This window comes from Phascolarctos cinereus, unplaced genomic scaffold (assembly GCF_003287225.1).
Source record: "Phascolarctos cinereus isolate Bilbo 61053 unplaced genomic scaffold, phaCin_HiC Scaffold_2;HRSCAF=192, whole genome shotgun sequence".
In the NCBI taxonomy this organism is placed as follows: Eukaryota; Metazoa; Chordata; class Mammalia; order Diprotodontia; family Phascolarctidae; genus Phascolarctos; species Phascolarctos cinereus.
Genome location: NW_027555625.1, coordinates 145,600,189 through 145,621,963, shown reverse-complemented (window position 1 = coordinate 145,621,963; position 21,775 = coordinate 145,600,189). Strand labels below are relative to the sequence as shown.

The 21,775-nt window shown below is 38.0% G+C and overlaps 1 protein-coding gene across 1 annotated transcript in view; it reads right to left on the bottom strand.

Moving 5' to 3' along the window:
• Positions 1-1,086: 1,086 nt before the first annotated feature.
• LOC110207448 (serine/threonine-protein kinase 35-like) overlaps positions 1,087-21,775 on the bottom strand; it is a 65,868-nt gene continuing 45,179 nt past the window's right edge. Inside the window, exon 5 of the mRNA XM_020985125.2 lies at positions 1,087-1,273. The gene's annotated coding sequence lies outside the window, so the exon portion shown is untranslated. The remainder of the gene's footprint in view (positions 1,274-21,775) is intronic.

Sequence of the window (21,775 nt, the reverse complement as noted above, 5' to 3'; positions counted from 1 at the left end):
TGATGAAAAATACTATCCATCTCCATTCAAAGAACTGATGGTATCTGAATACAGATTGAAGTATACTTTTGTATTTTATTTTTCTTGAGTGTTTTTGTTGGTCCATGTTTTCTTTCACAACATGACTATTATGGAAATTCATGACTACACATGTATAACCTATATCAAATTGCCTGCCTTCTCAATGAGGGAAGGGAGGTGGGGAGGGAGGAAAGGAGCGAATTTGGAACTCAAAGTTTTAAAAACGAATGTTAAAATTTGTTTTTACATGTAACTGGGGAAAAATAAAATACTAAATAAAAAAAAGAAAGTTAGCAGTTGAAATGAGCAGTCAATTGTGTTTTAACTCAGGCCAAACAGAACTGGTTGAATGGCTAAGAGAAAATATCATTTGTAGTGCAATAGAACCGTCTGGAGTTTTCCCATACTCAAGGTCAAACCTTTTTCTCCCTTCCATCTATGTCTTTCTAGCACTTGTGCTGGCTACAGATGGGTTCCCTAAGCATGCTACCCACATGTATCTCCTCAGCAGAGATGGTGTTAGTGACAAACGGGTAGAGAAGTAGAGCTAATGGTTTTGGCTACAAATGGAGCAAGAAGCCTTGAAATCATCTACCTCTTTTCTACAGAAGAAAATCTGAGCAACTTGTATTTAAGGAGCCTGACATTCAGGGCCCTTCACAGCCTGGCCCTGGGTTACTTTTCTGGCCTCATCTTCTCATCAGCCCTCTCAGAAACTCTCCACTTCAGTCCAAATGGTACTTTTTAGACCGTATTTATGACCCATGGCCTCTTGTACTCATTGTCTAGTTTTTTTTTCCTGTGACATAGCTCTCAACATGCTGTCTCAGTCTTCCTAGCAGCCCCAAGGTGAGAAAGCATAAACTAGCATCTTCCTGCTGCAGCACGTACACTGTTAAATCTGTGTAGGTACATGTGCACACTCTACCATGAGGTGGATGTGATAGCAGTGTCTCCAAATGTAAAAACAGTCATTTTTCAAAGTGTCAGTAAATCTTTCGATAAGCTTCTAAAAACCAGTTTTATTTCAGTACTTAACAATTATGAATCTCTTGTGAGAAGGGAAGAAGAAGAAAAAGACATGGAAATTTCTAAGTATAGAACTGCTAAAGCCCATTCTTGCTGTTTCCAGATTCCCATGAGCTCCACTCTGGTTCTGTAGGATTCCACAAGTTTTTGTTTAGAACTTCTACAGGGCCTTCTGAAGTTTGACATGACAATGGTCTCACCCGCCACTGAACTGTGATAGCTCCTGGAATGAGAAAGAGAGGCATTAGCAGGAGCTCTAACCTACAGTCTGCAACAAGAAGACGGAGCACAGGGGAACAGGCTTGTAAAAAACACCACTGCAGTTGTAATACCTGATAACGTAAAAAGACCCCTCCTAGGGGAAAAGGAGGTGAATAAGTATTTGTATAGTGCCTACTATGTACCAGGCATTTGATAAGGATTATCTCATTTGAGCTTTACAACAACCCTGTGAGGCAAGTACTGTTATTTTCTTCATTTTACAATTAAGGAAACTGAGGCAAACAGAGGTTAAGTGATTTGTCTAGGGTCACACAGCTAATAAGTGTCCGAGGCTGAATTTGAACTCTGGTCTTCCTGACTCCAGGCCCAGCACTCTATACAACCTAGCTGTTTCAGACTTAGCTTGTCTATGGTCTGGTTATGGTCAGCATACCTTACAACACTGGAGGCTGAATTTTAGCTATATCTAAATGGGGGGTGGGGGGGTGGGAAGAGTTAGCTAGAGAAGTGAAGAAATGATCTAATTCGATAACTTCATCTTCCATTTTACATATGACGGCTCCTTCCACTGTGACTAAAAATGGACTTTGAACCTTTAATTCTCTCTTCCTCACTCCACTGGCCTTCATCTCATCTCTCACATATGCCTATGTGGCCTCTATCTCCTTGCATTTGAGTCCTTAGTATTCTGACCTAGCAATATGACCAAACTCATGGAAGCAAAAGCCCCCTCCTCTTCCACATCACCTATTCCCCCCCATTATGTCCTGAAATCTGGATTCTGCCACCAGGACTCAATTAAAACTGCTGTCAAATCGAGTTTCCTAAAGCACAGGTCTGACCATGTCACTAACACTCCACCTCCATTCAATAAACTCCAGTGGCTCCCTATTGCCTCCAGGATCAAATAGAAAATTCTCTGCTTAACATTCAAACCCATTCTCATAGCGCGGCTACCCTTCTATGTTTCCAGGCTTCTTATACCTCCTTTTCCTCTCCCCCAACCATGTATTCACTCTATGATCCAGCGATACTGCTCTCCTTGCCATTCCTTGATGCTCCAGGCATTTTCACTGGCTGTCCTCTGTGGCTGAAATGTTTTCCCCCTTTATCTTCATCATCTGATTTCCCTGTATTCCTTCAACTCCTACCTAAAATCCTACCTTCTATAAAAGTCTTTTCCAATCCCCCTTTTCAGGCTAATGCTTTTCCTCTGCTGATCATTTCTAAGTTATCCTGTACATATCTTGTTCGTGCATAGCTGTTTGCACATTGTGTCCCCCTCAGAGGTTCCCAAAGTGGGTGATACCACCCCCTGGGGGGTGCTGGAATGATGAGGGGGGAGAAGGCACAGTAGTAGCCTTGGGTACAATTGGGAAGCATTGAATAAAAATAAGGGGGCAGTGGAAACATAAGGAAAAAAGAGAAGAGAATTTTGAAAAACTATTTGTACATGTTTCATCTATTGTATTAACAGAGTTAAGGTCATATTGATTACAATATTTTCCAAATAAACACACAAAATGCAAGTTATAATTGATCAGTGGTTAAGTCCACTGACAGGCTTTAAAAGCAAATGTTGGCAGGCAAGCATGTGTCATGCATTGTTGGGAAGTCCAGCATGCATTGGCAGGAATATGATACCATACAATTACATGACACAATATTGCATCATCAAAATTTCAATGCAGTGGGGAAAAAAACCACAAATTTACAACAAATTATTAAATTTAAGATGTGTCATTTTTATAAAAAATTATATTTTTTGAAATGATGCAAATTTCAAAATAACTATTAAAGGGTTAAATATAGATTTCCAGGCAGGTGGCACTAAGTAATTTTTTTTAAAGGGGTAGTAGGCCAAATAAGTTTGGGAACTTCTGTTCTAGATTATGAACTCCTTGGAAGCAAGAACTATTTTTTGCCTTTGTATCTCTGGTACTTAGTACAACGCCTAGCATATAGTAGGTGCTTAATAAATGCTTGTAGACTTGATTTGGCTTTTAAAAGAAAACCATTTCCACTTCTTTTCTGAGCCATACAGGTCTTTAATGACTTTTATGCCATTTCCAACATGCAATTCATTATTGTTGGTATTTCGCAGTCCTCCTAATGCCTCTGTGCATTTTTCCATTGGACTTTTTTATTCTACCTGCTATTTTGATTCTTTTAAATTATGGTATTCCATAATGTGAAACAATATAGCATCAGTAAAAGAATTGGCTTTTCTAAAAATTGGATCTCGTGATAAGAAGCAACTTGTTACTGAAAGAACTAACCTAATTGCCCACATGTGATCTCCTCCTATGCATTCATCATTTACTTAGTTCTTCCAGTGCAGATCGCTAAGCCTATTTCTCTTTCCAGTGTGGACCAAATTAAGGAGGCCCTAAAGTGCTCTAGGGGTCACAAAGCACAATGTCCTCAACAAATAGAAACATTGCAGAGCTTATAAGTAGGTTGTGGGGTTTTTTTTTAAATTTCAACTTTCCACAGGACATCCTTTATAACACTGGAGAACACTTTCATTTCAACAGATCAATCTTCTCAAAACACCATTTCCTGCTCAAAAATCTTCACTACATCTATAGTTTCTATAGAATAAAATTCAAACTCCTTCATAGACAAACATTATTCATTAAAAAGTGCAACTCTATTGTATTATTAAGGTATGAAAATGACTCAGTTCTCGAATACTACACCTGGAAAGTGCAAGCTAGAAGGGTTTTGAGTATAGGCACAACAGACCATCTTGCTGTCCATAAAAGCAAAGAGGCTCTTATTAAGTAACTGACCACAAGATACTATGAAATCTTTGGCAAAAGATTTGGCAAACCCATGAAGTACCACAAAATAAATATGATCCTCATTCCTATGTAGTCATTTAATGAATCAGCTGATAGGGTGCAGATTATAAACCAGTCAGAGCAAACCTCAAAAGTAACACCAATTTAGAATACAGGATAAAAGATGAAAATTGCATACAATTAAAACATATCCTGACTTATTTAAAAAAAATGCTGATTCTGGAAAAATTAGAAACAGATAAAAGTTAAGATATGGACTCTGATTAGCACCATTTTGTAGAGCATTTTAACCAACATAAAACAGTCACCATAATGGAAAAGTTAAAATATCCCAGATACCACAGCCAGCAACATGATCATCTTCCCAAGAACAGAGTTAAAGAGGCCAAGAGCAATAATGATATAGAATTAATCAATCAATTAACATTTATTAAGTACCTGTTATATGCCAGCATGAGCAGCTAGATGCCACAGTGGATAGAGTGCTGGATCTGGGATCAACAAGACTCATCAACTGTACATGTATAACCTCTATCAGATTGCTTGTTGTCTTGGGGAGGGAGTAGAGAAGGAAGGGAGCAAGGGAGAAAATTTTGGAACTCAAAATTTTACAAAAATGAATAATTACAAAAATAAAAAAAAACTATCTTTACATGTAATTAGGAAAAAATAAAATACTATTAAGAAAAAAAAAAACAAGAATCAAAAAATAAAGACCCATCTTCGTGAGTTCAAATCTGGCCTCAGACACTTACTAGTTGTATGATCCTGGGCAAGCCACTAAGCCCCATTTGCCTCAGTCTCCTCCTCTGTAAAAATGAGCTGGATGAGAAAACGACAAACTACTCCAGAATCTTTGCCAAAAAAATATCCCAAATGAGGTCACGAAGAGTCAGACGTGACTGAAATGACTCAACAACAACAACATGTGCCAGCACTGTGCTAGATGATAAGGATACAAAGACAAAAATCCCAGCCCTCAAGGAGCTTACATTCTATAAGAGGAGACAACATGTAAGTAAATACAAAATAAATAGCAGGTAATGACAGGCAGGAGAAGGAAAGGCCTCCTATAGAAGGTGGCATATGAATTGAACTTAGAAGGTAACTACGGATTCTAAGAGGCAGAGGTAAAGAGGGAGTATTTTCCTGTTATGAGGTATAACCAATACAAAGGCACAGAGATAAGAGATGGAATGTGAAGTTAAAAACAGTAACACTATAGAGTTTGACTGGACCACAGAGTGTGTGAAGGTGTATAATAAGCCTAGAAAGATAAATCAGAGACAGAAAAGCAAATGGAAGAGTTTGTATTTGATTTGAAGGCAATAAATAGCCAGTGGAGTTTATTAAGCAAGACAGTGACATGATCAGAGATGTGCTTTAGTAAGATCACTTTGGCAGTAGTATGGAGGATAAGTTGGAAAGGGGAGAGATGAGGCTATTGCAATAGTCCAAGCAAGAAGTTGTTAGGGCCAGATCTACAGTGGATCTAGAGAGGAGATGCTATGGAGGTAGAATCCATAAGACTTGGCAACTTATTGGATATTTGGGATAAGGGAGAACTTGGAATCAAGGATGACTACAACATTACAGAACCTGAATGATTGAAAGGATGATAGTACCCTAGACAGACTTAGGAAAATTTGGAAAAGGGTTTTAGAAGAAAGAGAAAGAATTCTGGGGGAGCCAAGATGGTGGAGTAACAAGTAGGTCACTCTCACTATCCCTTATTAACCTCTGAAAGCCCAGAAAATATCACCCCAGGAAAAACTCTGGAACAGCTAAACCAGAAGAAAGGAGTGTAGCAGTCCAGTAGCCCCGGAAGCTTGAGGGATTAATAGGAAAGGCCCCTCTTGCCCTTGGGGAGGGAGAGCAGTGCAGAACAGGAGGCATCCCAGCAAGCTAGTGGAAAGCCCCACTTCAGCATACCAGAGGGAGATCTTGAACTGCAGGTGGTGGAGCAGGCAAGCACCAATACCAGGACCCCCGAGCTTCAGTACAGGCAGCAGAACCAGTGGAAACTGGCTCGGAAAACCACCACGTGCCACAGTGTTCTATGGCAGCCGAGTCTCCCAGTGCCTCAGCAAAACTCTGGGAAGCACAGGGAAAAGCCCCAGGGGATGAAACATCCTGAAGCAGTGGAAACATCCATCTGAAAGGAGCCAAAGAAAGCCAAAGGAAAGGCCCAGGTGAGCAGGCAACCTCTAGGGGCCAGACTAACAAATCCTACCCCTAGAGTTCCAGTGTTCCTGATTCCAGCCCAACACCAGGTAAGCTGCCAGAACCCTACAGTCTCCAACTGCCAGCATCGGAGGCCCCATCACACAATGTCAGTGAGCAGGCCCCGAGCTCCCAGCAGAAGAAGCTTGGGTCAGTGGCCCCTGCTCCCCAGCAGGAGAGCTCAATCTTTTTAAAAGCCAAGAAATAAGCAAACACCATGAGCAAAAAGAAACATACTATAGATTCTTATTATGGGAACAGTGAAGATCAAGGCAGAGATTCTGAAAAGGACAGCATTGTCAACAAACCCACATCTGAAACCTCAAAAGGGAATATGAACTAGTCTGTAATCCAAAAAGCCTTCTTGGAAGAGCTCAAGAATAATTTTAAAAGTCAAATAAGAGAGACAGAAGAAAAATTGGGAAAAGAAATGAGAGGTATGCAAGACAGAGTCAATAGCTTGGAAAGGAAGGACAAAAATTAACTGAAGAAAACAACTCCTTAAAAAGCAGAATTGGCCAAAGAGAAAAGGTGACACAAAAACTCACTGAGGAGAAGAATTCCTTAAAAAATAAAATGGGCAAAAGGGAAAAGGAGGTACAAAATCTAACAGAAGAAAACAATTTATTTAAAATTAGAATTGGGCAAATGGAAGCTAATGACTCTATGAGAGAGCAAGAATCAGTTGAACAGAAACAAAAGAATGAAAAAGTAGATGAAAACATAAAATACCTCATTGGTAAAACAACTAACCTGGAAAATAGATCCAGGAGAGATAATTTTTAAATTATTAGTCTACCTGAAAATCACGATGGAAAAAAGAGCCTAGATAGCATCTTTCAGGAAATCATCAAGGAAAACTGCCCTGAGGTCCCAGAAGCAGAGGGTAAAATAGCCATAGAAAGAATCCACTGATCACCTCCTGAAAGAGATTCAAAATTGAAAACACCAAGGAATATAGTAGCCAAATTCCAAAATTACCAGGTCAAAGAGAAAATACTGCAAGCAGCCAGAAAGAAACAAATTAAATATCATGAACCACAGTCAGGATTACACAGGACCTTGCAGCTTCTACATTAAAAGATCATAGGGTGTGAAATACGATATTCCATAAGGCAAAGGAGTTTGCATTACAAGCAAGGATCAACTATCTAGTGAAAATGAGCATAATCTTTCAGGGGAAGAGATAGACATTCAATGAAATAGGAGACTTCCAAACCTTCCTGATAAAAAGACCAGAGCTCAACAGAAACTTTGATCTTCAAATACCAGACTCAAGAGAGACATAAAAAGGTAAAGTGGATAGAAAAAACCCAACATGTTATTAATAAGGGCAAACTGTTTACATCCCTACAAGAGAAGATGACGCCTGTAACAGAACCATATTGTTATTATACCATTTTAAAGGGGTATACATAGAGGGGGTGAGTATAAGTTGACTTCGATGTAATGATAAAAAAAAATCTAATCAAATGGGTTAAAATGGATCAAAGTAAGTGGATTAATCTGATCTAAGTGAATGTACTGGGAGAAAAAGAAAGGAGGAGGCAGACAATGGTAAATCACTTTACAGGAAAAGGCACAAAAACCTATTACAGTAGAGGGAAAGATGGGAGGGAGATGAGCATTGTTTAAACCTTACTCTCATCAGATTTGGCTGGAGGAGGGAATAACATGATCACTTAGATATAGAAATATAATTTGACCTATAGGCAGTAGGAGGGAAAAGAGGAAAGAAAAGGGAGGGGGGATAGAAGGGAGGGAAGAAGTAATAAGGGTAAAGGGGAAGAAAAGGGGGCTAATGGAAGGGAGTCAGGACTAAGGGAGGCAGCGGTCAAAAGCAAAACACTAGTGAGGAGGGAAAGGGAGAAAAAAAACATAAACAAGGGGGAAATAGGATGGAGAGAAAGACAGATAGTAATCATAACTATGAATGTGAATGGGATGAACTCTCCCATAAAATGGAAGCGGATAGCAGAATGGATTAAAAACCATAATCCTACAATATGTTGTTTACAGGAAACACATTAGAAACAGAGGGACACACACAGGGTAAAGGTAAAAGGCTAGTGTAGAATATGTTATGCTTCAGCTGAAGTAAAAAAAGGAGGGGTCACAATCCTGATCTCAGACAAAGCAAAAGCAAAAATAGATCTTATCAAAAAAAGATAAGGAAGGAAACATCCTGCGTAAAGGACTTCTATGAACGTGGATGGAAAAACAATTTCATCTTCATTTAAACTAACCTCTAATTGAAATTTAATGTTTCTTTCTAATATCAAACAACAACAACCCACTATTGTGAGAAGGGGTCCATAGTTTTCACCAGATGGCCAAACAGCTCCACAACACACACACACACACACACACACACACACACACACACACAGGGTTAAGATCCTCTGCCAGAAGCCAAGTATCCCATTTGACTAATGATTAGTATTGACCTCTATCCATCAGCTCTTCTGCTCAAAGCCTTCCCCAACGTGGTTATAATAATGGAACAAGTACAATTTGGGCTCTGTTCCTGATGAAGACTATAGTCCGTTCCTAATAATGATTGATGTGGGCTTAGGTACCATGGTAACTCATCTACCATAGGTGTATAATGACAGTAACAATAAGGTAGAAAGACTTTGATGTGTAATTATTGTAATCCATTTTACACTCACTACAGAGAAATCCAAGTTGATGGGTTACATTTCTAGATGTTTAAAATTCCTCTAGAAAAATGTCTACAGTGAAAATAGAAGATACTATAGGAAGGATCCCCTTCATTGGTGCTCCTAGAAAAGTTTTGCTTAAAAAATATTACTATTAACCTACATCAGTTTTTAAAACACAGTTGTGGTCATGGAGGGAAAACCTGAAAGTATTTTTGCATGTTCCCACTTCATTGTTCACTTCATGAGGGAAGTTGGGGGGAAGACTAATCAGAGGCAGTGGTGTAGTGGTTAGGGCATTGAACTTAGAATCAGCAAGATCTGATTTATATCCCATTTCAGGTGCTTACAAGCTGTTTGATCCTGGGCAAGTCATTTAATTGCTCTGTGCCTCAGTTTCCCCATTTATAAAATGATAGGTGTTGGAATTGCTTGGAGTCACAGAACAGATAATCTGCATTTTTGTTTTCACCTGACCAATACTGGGATTGTTGAGTTTGATACAGTTTTGTGTGCCTAGAACTGACCTCAGTGACAGTCAGTCACAGGGCCACAGACCCTGTCAGAACAGGGTTGTCTTATGGAATGCATTATCCTTTGACTTATCTTTTGGTCTCAGGAATCTGGGTCCTTAAAAAGATTAAAGATTAAAGTCCTGCAAATCCCTGCCAGCCCTTCTTGGGGGGCTGGGGCAGGAATGTTGAGAGGGAAACAAAGCTTATAGAATTCCAACTCCGTATCCTCCATCAGAGAACTTTCATTTATTTATGTATTTCTTTGTCAGGTGGGTTGGAATACAAAAATGTCTCATGACCTTGTGCATAAAAATTATGGGGAAGAAGAACATTTTTGAAGTCAAGAAACAAAAGTTAAGGTAAATAAGAAGAGGTTTTGTCCTAAAAGTTTATAGATAGATAGTTTAGGCAATGATTATCAAATTATCTTCTTGACATGGAAATAAAATAACTCTTAGCATGGAAAAAAAAAAGAATTCTGTTTGGAAATGTTGAGTTTGAGATACCTACAGAATATTCACCACTCCTCAAGCTCTCTCACCCTTCACATTCAATCTTTTTGCCAGTTCAAAATTACCAAGTCCTGTAGATGATACCTTCACAACATCTCTCACATACACCCACTCCTCTCCTATGACACTGCCTCTACCCTAATTCAGGCTTTTATCACTTCATGCCTAAACTACTGTAATAGCCTGCTTGGTTGATCCTCATGCCACAAGTCTATCCCCACTCCCCTCCATCCTCAATTCAGCTACTGAAGTGATCTTCCTAATGCACAGGTCTGACCATGTTAACTTTGCCTTCCTGCCCCCCAAATACACACTTTCAGTAAACTCTAATGGCTCCCGCAAACCACTCCAGTATCTGTGCCAAGAAAATCCCAAATGGGGTCACAAAGTGTCAGACATGACTGAACAACAACAAAGCCAGACTGATCCAGCCCTTTGCTTACTGAGCACACCTTACATTTTCCCTCTCTATCAGCTACATCTTCCCATCTTTTCCTTCTACTCTTTCCACAATACAAATCCTATCCATCTTTCAAAACCTTACTTCTCCCACAAAACCTTTCCTGACATCTTCATCCCACAGTGACCTCTAAAATCTTTTGCCACTCATTTGTTTCTTAACAATATAAGATAATAACATTTTTTTCTACCCATGCCTCATCTCTCTTACTACAGCGTGAGTTCTTTAAATAAGGAACCATATCTTGTGTCTTTTCACATCCACCACAGTGCTTACCTAAAAGTAGTGAGATAGGGTAGGGTAAGAAATAAATCAGTATAAGGAAAGAACACCAGTATAAAGAACCAAATATAAAAAGGGAAAAAGAGAAGAATTCAAGAAAACCAGCAGAAATTAACTACAGAAGTGACTCTGAGTGACTTCCTAGTTATATTCAGTTTTAGTAAATTTAATACCTACCTACCATTGTGATCTTTTTATATAATCGATTGGCATCCATAGCCCTAGCACACTGCTTGACACATAGTAGGTGTTTAACACTTATTGACTGACTATATTTTGTGATGGCTATCACAAAATGAAGATCACATTGCTATAGTACCTAACTCTACAAAAGGTTCTTCCTCATGACCAGGCTGTGAAGAGAAGTAGCAGAAGTAGTAATATCTCCTTTATATAAACGAGGAAATGAAGGCTCAGAAAAATTAAAACAATCTGCCCATGATCACAAAATAAGTGGCAAAACCATGAAGAGAACCCAGGTCTTCTGACTGAAAGTCCAACATACTTCCAACCATTGCATCTTGCCTCTGCTCTCCAGGTTTGTCTCATTGCCACTCGTCCCATTATCCAGGAGGAAGAGGGCTATTTCTCAGTTTATTTTTGCTCCAGTTATTTAATTGTTCATTTAGATGTTGCCTTATCAGACCTTCTTCCTTAAAGAGAAAATGATGATGGTGACACATGAGGGAAAAAAAATTTAATTCTCTAAAGTATTAAATCACCAAGAATGTATCCTGACCTGTGTGGTACCTGCCCTTTTTGAGTTCTATCCAGGAACAATTTGTTGGGTGTTCTCTTTCTTTCTTGTGTGTGTGTGTGTGTGTTTGTGTTGGGTATTTTAAAACAATTTTTTGTTATGCTGAATTTGAAAGACACCAATAAAAATGAACATTTCCATGTAAAAAGAACAGGACAAGATATCCAGGATCAATTTGGTCTCAGTTTATATGTTTCTGTTCCCATACTAATGCTTCAGGCCACAGTGAAATCAACAATAACCTTTTCCACAACTCATTGTTCATCTGAAACTGGGTGCTACTGATAAATGCCCTGCTTCTCTGGCCACTAACCAGGTTGAAAAAGAACAAAAGGAAATTGGATCAGCAAGAGAATAAATCTATGCTGTGCAGAGGCTCAATCTGCCTCTGGTGATAAGCAAAATAATAATAATAATAATAATAATAATAATATAATAATAATAATATAATAATAATAATAATAATAATGATAAAGCCCTTGACATTTCACCTTCTCTCAGGAAACTGTTCTATTGGATTTGAAATCTGGTTAAAAGCCATTTGAAACAAATTACCTTTAAAGGGTTCAGAAAGAAAAAGAACCAGCTTTTTTCTTAAATACCATGAAAGCTGCACAAAAGTTTGTGATTAGTCTTTATTATCATTACCACTAATAGTTCAATACATCAAGGATCTGTGATTCTATCACATCTTCCACCAATACAGATAGCTATCCCTGCATGAATCAGCACACAATCTGAGAGAGCTGCTGCGGCCAAAAAATTCAGTATCATCTGGGTAATTAATAAGGAGTTCCTATTCAAATGGGAGAGACAACATGCAAATAAATAGGTATACACAAGGTACATTTGTTGTTGTTCAGTTGTTTTTCAGTCATGTCTGACTCTTCATGACCCCACTTGAGGTTTTCTTGGCAAAGATAAAGGAATAGTTTGCCATTTCTTTCTTCAGCTCATTTTACACATGAGGAACTGGGGCAAACAGAGTTAAGTAACTTTCCCAAGGTCACAACACCTATTAAGTCTGAGATCAGATTTGAACTCATGAAGGTGAGTCTTCTTGGTACCTGGCCTGGCGTTCTATCCACTGCACCACCTAGCTGTCCCACACAAGATACATACAGAGTAGATAGAAGTTCACCTTAATGCAGAAAGCTCTAACAGCTGGGGAGGGGAGGGGGGAAATCAGGAAATGCCTCCTGCAGAATATAGTATTTATCTGAGTCTTAAAGGAAGCCAAAGATGCTATGTAGCAGAGATGAGGAGGAACAGCATTCCAGGTCTGGATGTCAGCCATCATAAAGGCACAAAGACATAAATTAAAGTATCATGTGTGAGCAAAAGCAAACAAAGCTAGCATGGCTGGGCCACAGAATTTGTGGAGAAGAATGATGTATAAGAAGACCAGAATGACAGGAACCTCCCCTGGGTGATACCATTCTCTCCTGCTATGAGCTGAGATTTTTATCTCACTCCTAGACATTTACACCTGTATATTCTTTAGTATATTCTAATATGTAGAACTTCTCAGATTTCTGTTTGCTGTTTTGCTTGAATAAATGGGTTTACTCACTAGTCATTATTTGTGATGATATCTGTATAACCAGAGGTTTTTGGGAAGGGGCTAAATTGGCAATTGAAAGCTAAGGGCTAACCTCCTCCAAAACAGTGATCCTTAAGAGTGAAGAAGTTTTCCTTCTGAACCCCCAAAGATCATCCCCTCAGACTAGAAATAATTGTGCGAGTAGAATACACATTTATACATATACACACACATATGTGATATATATCATATATTTCATATGTGTATGTATATGAAATTCATCATATATATATTTGAAATTCTAGCCCAATAACCCTCTTGGAGACAGGAGATACTGCCCAGCCTCAGCAGACCTAAAGTCTTGCTGCCTCTTTCTCCTTTATGGGTAGTTTAGGCACAATCCTTTTAATTTCCACAAAGGTGAGCCAGACATTAACTCATATCTATCCATGTTACAATGGAGCTATGCACTTATATATTTAGACAGTCCCCTAACACACACACACACACACACACACACACACACATTACAAAAAGCTTAAAATGCTAAACAGAGTAGTTGCTATTCGATGGTGATGAACCTCTCTAAGATTCTCTAGGCTGGTATTCAGACAACCGATCTTCAGTGTTGCAGACCCATGCTCAAAGTCTCTCTAGTTTGATATAACCTACCAAACCTTGTGCTCTACTGGCACAGCTTTCAAGGGTCTAGGGTCAATTCCACAATACAATGAGACACTGGACTTTAGTACAAGTATAATTGCTGCTGCTGCTACTCCTCCTCCTCCTCCTCCTCCTCCTACTCTTACTACTCCTACTACTATTAGTTGACATTTATAGTGTCTGTTATACTTACAAGGTACTTTACAAATATTTTAATTTGATCTTCACAAGGATTCTGTGAGGTAAGCAAATGGCACTATTGGTCCCATTTTGAAGATAAAAAAACCTAAGACTCAAACAGGTGAAAGGACCCACCCTAGGACTTCTGAAATCCATTGTTCTTTGAAAGATAAAAAAACCTAAGACTCAAACAGGTGAAAGGACCCACCCTAGGACTTCTGAAATCCATTGTTCTTTGAACTATACCCCATTGCCTCCACATAGACATATAGAAATCTTTTCTTGGTCCTTCTTGTATTCCAGGAGAACCATTCAACTTTATTAAGTACTTTTGCTCAATTGTTTTCAATTGTGTCCTACTCTTCATGACCCCAATTAGGGTTTTCTTGGCATAGATACTGGAGTGATCTGCCATTTCCTTCTCCAGCTTATTTTACAGATTAGGAAACTGAGGCAAACAGGATTAATAGACTTGTCCAGGATCACACAGCTACTTACTGTATAACAGATGTCAGGGGAGACAGAAAGTTCATGCCCTCACTGATCTCTCAGGTTCCTTCCAAGTCCAACATGTTTCTTTCCATGAATAAGGAATCATTTCAATGTCTTGTTCCTAACTGTCCCAAGCAAGCAGATTTTTTTCTCTTGGTCCAGACCTATAATTCAATCTATGTAAAGAATTTCTGACATGGAAACTACCCCCATATCTGATGCAGATCAGCAACTCCTTTGTAACTTAGTCCTGGAACTGCTGGGGTAATGAGTTTAAGTGACCTGCCCAGGGTCTAGAATTGGTGAGAGTCAGCTGAGGGAAAAATAAGCCTGCAGAAGGCTTGGCTTCCCAGCTAAGGACATCATCCCAGAAGCATCTTCATATAGAACTGAAAGGAGGAAATGGATAGAATGATCTTTCTCATCAGCAAATATTTTGCCCAGAGGCAGCTAGGTTGCTCAGTGGATAAAACACTGGACTTGGATAGAGTCAGGGAGACCTGAATTCAAATCCGGGCTTAGATATATACTAGCTGTGTGACCCTGGGCAAGTCGCTTAATCCTGTTTGCCTCAGTTTCCTCATTTGTAAAATGAGGATAATAACAGCACCCACCTTGCAAAGTTTTTTGTGAGGATCAAATAAGATAATACAGGCAAAGCACTTAGCATAGGACCCAGCACATAATAGGCCTTAATAAAAGCTTGTTTCCTACCCTTTACACGTGCTCAGTAGAGCAAAAGTCTGGCAGGCCATCCCAAGCTATATTTGGACTCTACCACCTCAGCACCCCACATACAATGCGAGGAAGTAGCAATGACACTTAAGATGTAATCAAGAAGACCAGCTGTTCCTGACCAAAAAATATAAGGAGCTGCTAGAAGTTTAATGGGATTAGTTTTCAAAGTTTTACAAAAGAAAAATATTCTGACTGAATGAAAAATATCACAACACTTTTCAAAAAAAAAAGGCACATGAGTAATTATTGACTCATATGCCTTCCTCAAAATTACAAAAATCTTCATGAGGATGGTCTATGAATATCTTCAATGAAAATGTAGGTTAATAAAGCAGGTTTTTGTAAACCATTTTCTATAGCAGAACAAATCTTTTGGTCACAACTGAATGGGAAGAACAGAGAATTCTAAGATCCTGTAGTGTCTACCATTTGTCAATTTTTAGAATGCACGTGACTTAATTTTTTGACATGACCAATGCAGGAATTTGTTTTGCTTGACTCTGAATAATTGTGATAAGGGTTTTGCCTTTTTTCCCCTGGAGGCAGGGAATAGGTAGGGGATAATATGGGAAGGAAAGAAGATAAATGCGTAGGTGGAAAAAAAAAAGATTTTTTTTAAAGGAAAAAAGCATGTGACTGAGTAAAACAAAATGCAGCCTTGAAGAATCATACATAGCATATACATAGATGTCACTCACATGTGTTACAATTATACAGGACATACCTGGAGAAGGAAATGGCAAATCACTCTAGCACCTTTGCCAAGAAAACCCCAAATGGGGTCACAAAGAGTCAGACGCAACTGAAACGACTGAACTACAACAATGACAGGTACCACTATGGAAATAACTGAACACAGTGATCTTCAGAACTGACATTAAGCAATGTAGAAAAAAAAATAGAGATATCTAAGGTGATAGTTAGTGTCATGGAAGATATAACACAAAATCCAAACAAAAGGATTCTCTGCTCATGGTGAAATTCTAGAAATTTTCCTTTTCAAGGATGATTATTTATTAATTGCATTGAGCCTCTCTCTCCTGACCCAAAGCTATAAAGCCTCTTCAATACAATCCACAGCAATGCAAAGGATAGGGCTTACCATTTACACCTGAAAAACAAAGTAGATGAATAATGTATATTTCCCAGACATGCAAGCTAGACAGGTAGCCCCCAAGTTAGATTGTTTTATTGATAAGTATGTTCTTTACAGATACTATATATGGACAAAACTATACCCAGAATTGAGTAGGATGCAGAAATCAACCAAAATCACATTTGAGGAAATGATGAGTCCTTTCAATGGTCCCAAATGATTATTTTATTGATAAGTATGTTCTTTACAGGTACTATATATGGACAAAACTATACCCAGAATTGAGTAGGATGCAGAAATCAAGCAAAATCACATTTGGGGAAATGATGAGTCCTTTCAATGGTCCCAAATTGCTTGCTGACACAAATGCCCATATTTTTAACACCAACATTCATTTCTTTGCATCTATTGCAGCAGCTTTCCAAACAGTCTCTCCACCTCCACTCTCACCCAAAACACCCTCTTACTACTGTAATCTTTCTAATGTATCATTCTGATTATGTCATTTCCATACTCAAAAATGGTTCCCCAATGCCTACAGGAAAAAATACAATCTGCTTGGTCTGGCATTCTGAGTTCTCAACAATCTGACCTTTCCAGTCTTATCGGTCATTGCTTATACAAACTGTCTACTTCTCCACAATATCTCAGTCAATCAATAAACATTTACTAAGCCAAAATCCAGAGTTTCCAGGTCAAAGAAAAATACTCAAAGCAGATAGAAAGAAATAATTCAAGTACAGAGGAGCCACAGCCAGGATCACACATAATGTATTAGCTTCCAGCTTAAAGGAGAGGACAGCTTGTAATGCCATGTTTTGAAAGGTAAATTATATAGGATCATAGCTAAGAATTACTTACCCAGTAAAACTGAATATAATCCTACGAGGGAAATTGATCTTTAATGAGATAGAGGGCTTCCAAGCATTTCTGATGAAAAGACCAGAACTATTTATAAACTTTGAAGTTCAAACACAGGTGTTAAAAGAAACATAAAAAGATAAAAATAAATGAATAATGATATAAAGAACTAAAGCAAGGATAAACTATTTGCATTTGAATATGGGGAGTTGACACATGTGTAACCTGTGAACTCTATCATAATCAGTTGTTGTAGAGGGAGTCAAATTAGACAGAAGCTCTGGGAGTGGTTCTGTTATATCTTGATCTTAAAAGAAGATTAGAAAAGGAGGGGAAGAAGAATACACTGGGGGAGGGAGAAGAGAAGGAAGGTTAAGGAAAATTATCACACATTATCACAGTGTGCAAATAGATATCTATACAAACACTGGAGAGGAGTTGGGGGAGAGTGACTGACACTTGAGACACTGGATTGGTCAAAGGAGGAAAGTACACTCGTAGATATGGGTACAAAAACAAAATTCACTCAACAGGGAAACAGAAGGGAATGGAGAAGAGTGAGAAAGGAAGAGGTTAGGTGAAGAGTAGGTTAAGTGAAGGATTAGCCCTAAGCAAAATAAACTTTAAGGATACATGAAAATATTTACATTCTTTTTTTGAGGTAGCAAAGGATGGGAAGTTGAGGTAGTGTCCATCAACTGGAGAATGACTGAACAAGTTATAGTATGTAAATGGCATGGAATACTGTTATGCTGTAAGAAATGATGAAGGGGATGGTTTTGGAGAAACCTGAGAAGACCTGTATGAACTGATTCAGAGTGAAATAAATAGAACCAGGAAAAAAATTTATTCAAAGACAACAATATGGTAAAGGCAAACAATTTTGAAAGAATTAGGAACTCTGATCAACATAATGAACACGACTCCAGAGGACTAATGAAGAAAAAAACACCCACCTCCTAATAAAGAGGTGAAGGGCTCAGAGTACAAAATTCATATATATATGTGTGTGTATATATATACATATATGTACACATATACATACACATATAAATATAAAAATATATGGGGAGTATACATGTGTATATGCAGGTATATATGTGTGTATACATATACACACATACATATATGTATATATACATATATACAAGCATATATGTATATGGGTGTATAGACATACATACATATATATATACACACATATACATATATATATATATATACATATATATACATTTAAAGGTAGAGGTGGCTTCTTTAGAGATTATCTAACCCAACTCCTTCATTTTACAAATGAGGAAACTGAGACTTAGAGAAGTCAAATGACTTGTCTAAGTCATACAACCTTGGACAGAGATAATAACATAGCAGAATTGGGACTTAAATTTAGATTCTTTGATTGAAAATCCAAGGCTCTTTCCACTACTCTTTGCCGTATTCTAGTGTGGATCTCCTCACTTACAGAAGTTCCATGGACTAAACAGCTTACCTCTCAGTTAACTGGAGACTCCTTTAGCCATAGCACCAGGTCCCTAGCTTTGTATAATAACCAAAGTAGAATTGCTTTGTTTCCATCATTTAAAATAACAGATAGGTTACTAGAGAGAAATGTTAGGCAAGAAACAAAGACCTAAAATGTCAATTTATTTTACATTTATTTCATTTTATAGTAACACTTCCAAGAAAGCATGGCTTATATAGCCAAGTAAAATGACATGAACTGTGTGCAAAAAATGGGTGTACAGAATGAGAAACAGATTTTTCAATTTTTCCCTTGCCTGTAATGAATCTACCCATGCATTGTAAATACTAAACAGGCCAGAGACTGCAGCTAGATTCCCTTGAGACTCAGTCACACTAACAGAAATAAAACACCATTTCATTATCAAAGCAAGGAGCGATGCTTTGGGAACAGTTGTTGATTACTGTAGGGAACTTTGCTGTTTGTTGAGTTACTTCTTTTAAGGGCCTAGAATTAACTGATTCAGGATCACAGAGGTTTAGTGCTAGCTGAAACATTTTTCCTCCTTCTAAACAAAACAGAATTTTATTTTGACAGAATCTTCTTTAATATAACCAGTCTCATTTGGCCAAAATCATGAGTCACACCATTATGCAAAGAGCCTGAAGAGAATCGGTACGTCGGTACAGCCTTCAGGTTATTTGAGCCTATGGTCTTTCATTTTCCTCAAGTCCCACTTCTGATATAAAGAACTAATATTCCTGGTACTGTAATATTAAAGAGGGCAGCTAGGTAGTGGAGTGGGTACAATACCAGGCTTGGAATCAGAAAGACTCATCTTCCTGAGTTCAAATCTGGCCTCATACACTTACTGTGTGACCTTGGGCAAGTCACTTAATCCTATTTGCCTCAGTTTCCTCATCTGTAAAATGAGCTGGAAAAGGAAATGGAAAACCACTCCAGCATCTTTGCCAAGAAAGCCCCAAAAGGGGTCATGAAGAGTTGGACATGACTGAAAATGACTGTACAACAACACTATTAAAGAGATCACAGAAATAATGAATATTCAATGAAGTAAAATAACCTTATATATAGCAGATAAAGATGACCTCTACTCTCATCCAGTTTTTGCAATTCAAATACAATGCTTACACAGTTAAACCAATGCATTAAAGGAAAACTAAGTCATTCACTTTGATTGAAAAGATTATATATTCATTTTACAAACATAAAACTTTGAGAATAATCCTAAATTCTCAAATTCCTGTAGAGTAGGCTGAACTCTACTTGGGAACATCCAGAAACTGATCACAAAATCTGTCCAGGTGGAATACTCAACCTATTGTTTAGATGCACCAGAGCTGAGCAATATTTACCCAGTGTGACAATAGGCAAGAATGAGGAGAGAAAGAAAATGGGATGATATTAATAAATTAATAAGTAATTGATTTTGCAAAAGGATCCAGAAATATAAACCTGGCATAAGGTTCCAGGGTAAAAACTTTTTAAAAATACACACTTGAGAATAACACACAAAAATATACCAAATTACATAAGTGTATATATAAATGAATATGGATAGGTGGGGGTACCAGAGTCTTTTTCTCAAAAGAGCCAAGAACAGCTGATCTAAGTAGTAATACCAACAGTTTGGCAAAACTCAAAATCTGATTTAATATTTCAAATGCGTAGCCAAGGAATACCTAAGTTGATGTGGGATGGTGAAATAAGCAAGGTCTAGTTCCACACCTCAGCCAATAAGACTTGACTGTGGGTAAAGCACTTAACCTCTCTGAATCTAATTTTACTCAGCTGTAAAACGGATGATGAAACTCTTTGCCCCTCCCATCTCACCAGGTTGATGTGAAGATCAAATGAATGGATGTTAAACCCTTTGTAAACTGTAAAGTGCTGCATGCAGGAATTTTCTTTAAAAAGATGCCCTTGGGAAGTCAGAACTCATAGTCAAACCTCAGTTAAGAGGCAGGATAGACTCACCCAAACAGAGACATGCTCAGTCAAGTTAGATCAGACCAATCTGCCTTAGAAGATGGAAAAATGACCCTTCAAGACCTGGAACTAATCTCCCCTCAAGAGCAGCTAATTTTAATTAGTGTTTTAATTAGCACATCAGTTCAGAGAAATATCCAGTGGGACTAAAATGTAACAATTCAGAAGTTACAATGAAATCAGCATACAAAAAAAGAGAAATATATTCCAGACAACAGCAATTGCCTGCTTTCTCTCAACACTAAACAGGAACCAGGTAAGCCCTTGCAAATACAGAATATCATTTCATATAATTTACAAAGTGGCAAATTAATTTGTTTTACCTAATGTGAGTTTCAATCTTAAAGAATTTTTGGTTCAGTGTTTTAGACACTACTCTCTAAAAAATGTAACGACGTAACCCAGTTCCAGATAAAACAATGCTACCTTCCATTCATAGAATGGAAGAATAGAATTTCATAGTTTTTAGAATATTTTCCATAATATCTTTAATATCTCACTTGATATTCATTTGACCTAAACAAGCAAGTAATACTCTCATTTTGCAAAGAAGAAAACTGAGACCCCAAGAAAGCAACTACTTGCAAACATCATTAAACAAAAAATTGTCAGAGCCAAAACTAGAACCCTTGTTTTCTGGCTTAAAGTGTCTGGAGTCCTTTCTACTAAACCACAAAGAAAGGCAGCAATAAGTTTCAGGAGCTTCCAGTCTAGAATCAGGGGATGCTCAGTCATTTCAGAAATTCCTATGTTCTTAGTGTAGGTACAAACTGAGGATAAAAGAAAGGGTCAATGGTAGATATACCATGCTATTCTGAAAATGCTACCAAAATTTTCCCATCAGGAAGGTTATTGCTACTATTTCAAAATAAAAGCATTCATTAAACACATACTATTAGAAAGACTCTTCAGAATTCCATCTGATGTGGTATGGAGACAAACTTGAATTCTTGAAGACTACAGTAACAAAGCAAGAGTTCAGACAGGCTCTACTCTATTCAAAAAGCTCTGAGGGTAATCCCCAAAAAAGACTAAATCAGCTGGCTTAGAAGAGAGATTCATCACCAGTTAGGTTGGCAACTAGGCAATGAATTTTTTGCCCACAACAAGCCATGAAACAAAGAAAATGCATAAGTGGCTCGGCCCCATGCACCCCCCTCCTACCTACAAAGCAACAGTAATGGACTGGCAGAAAAGGGAACAGAAGATGCTAAGATTTTCAGGTTTTAGACCATCTGT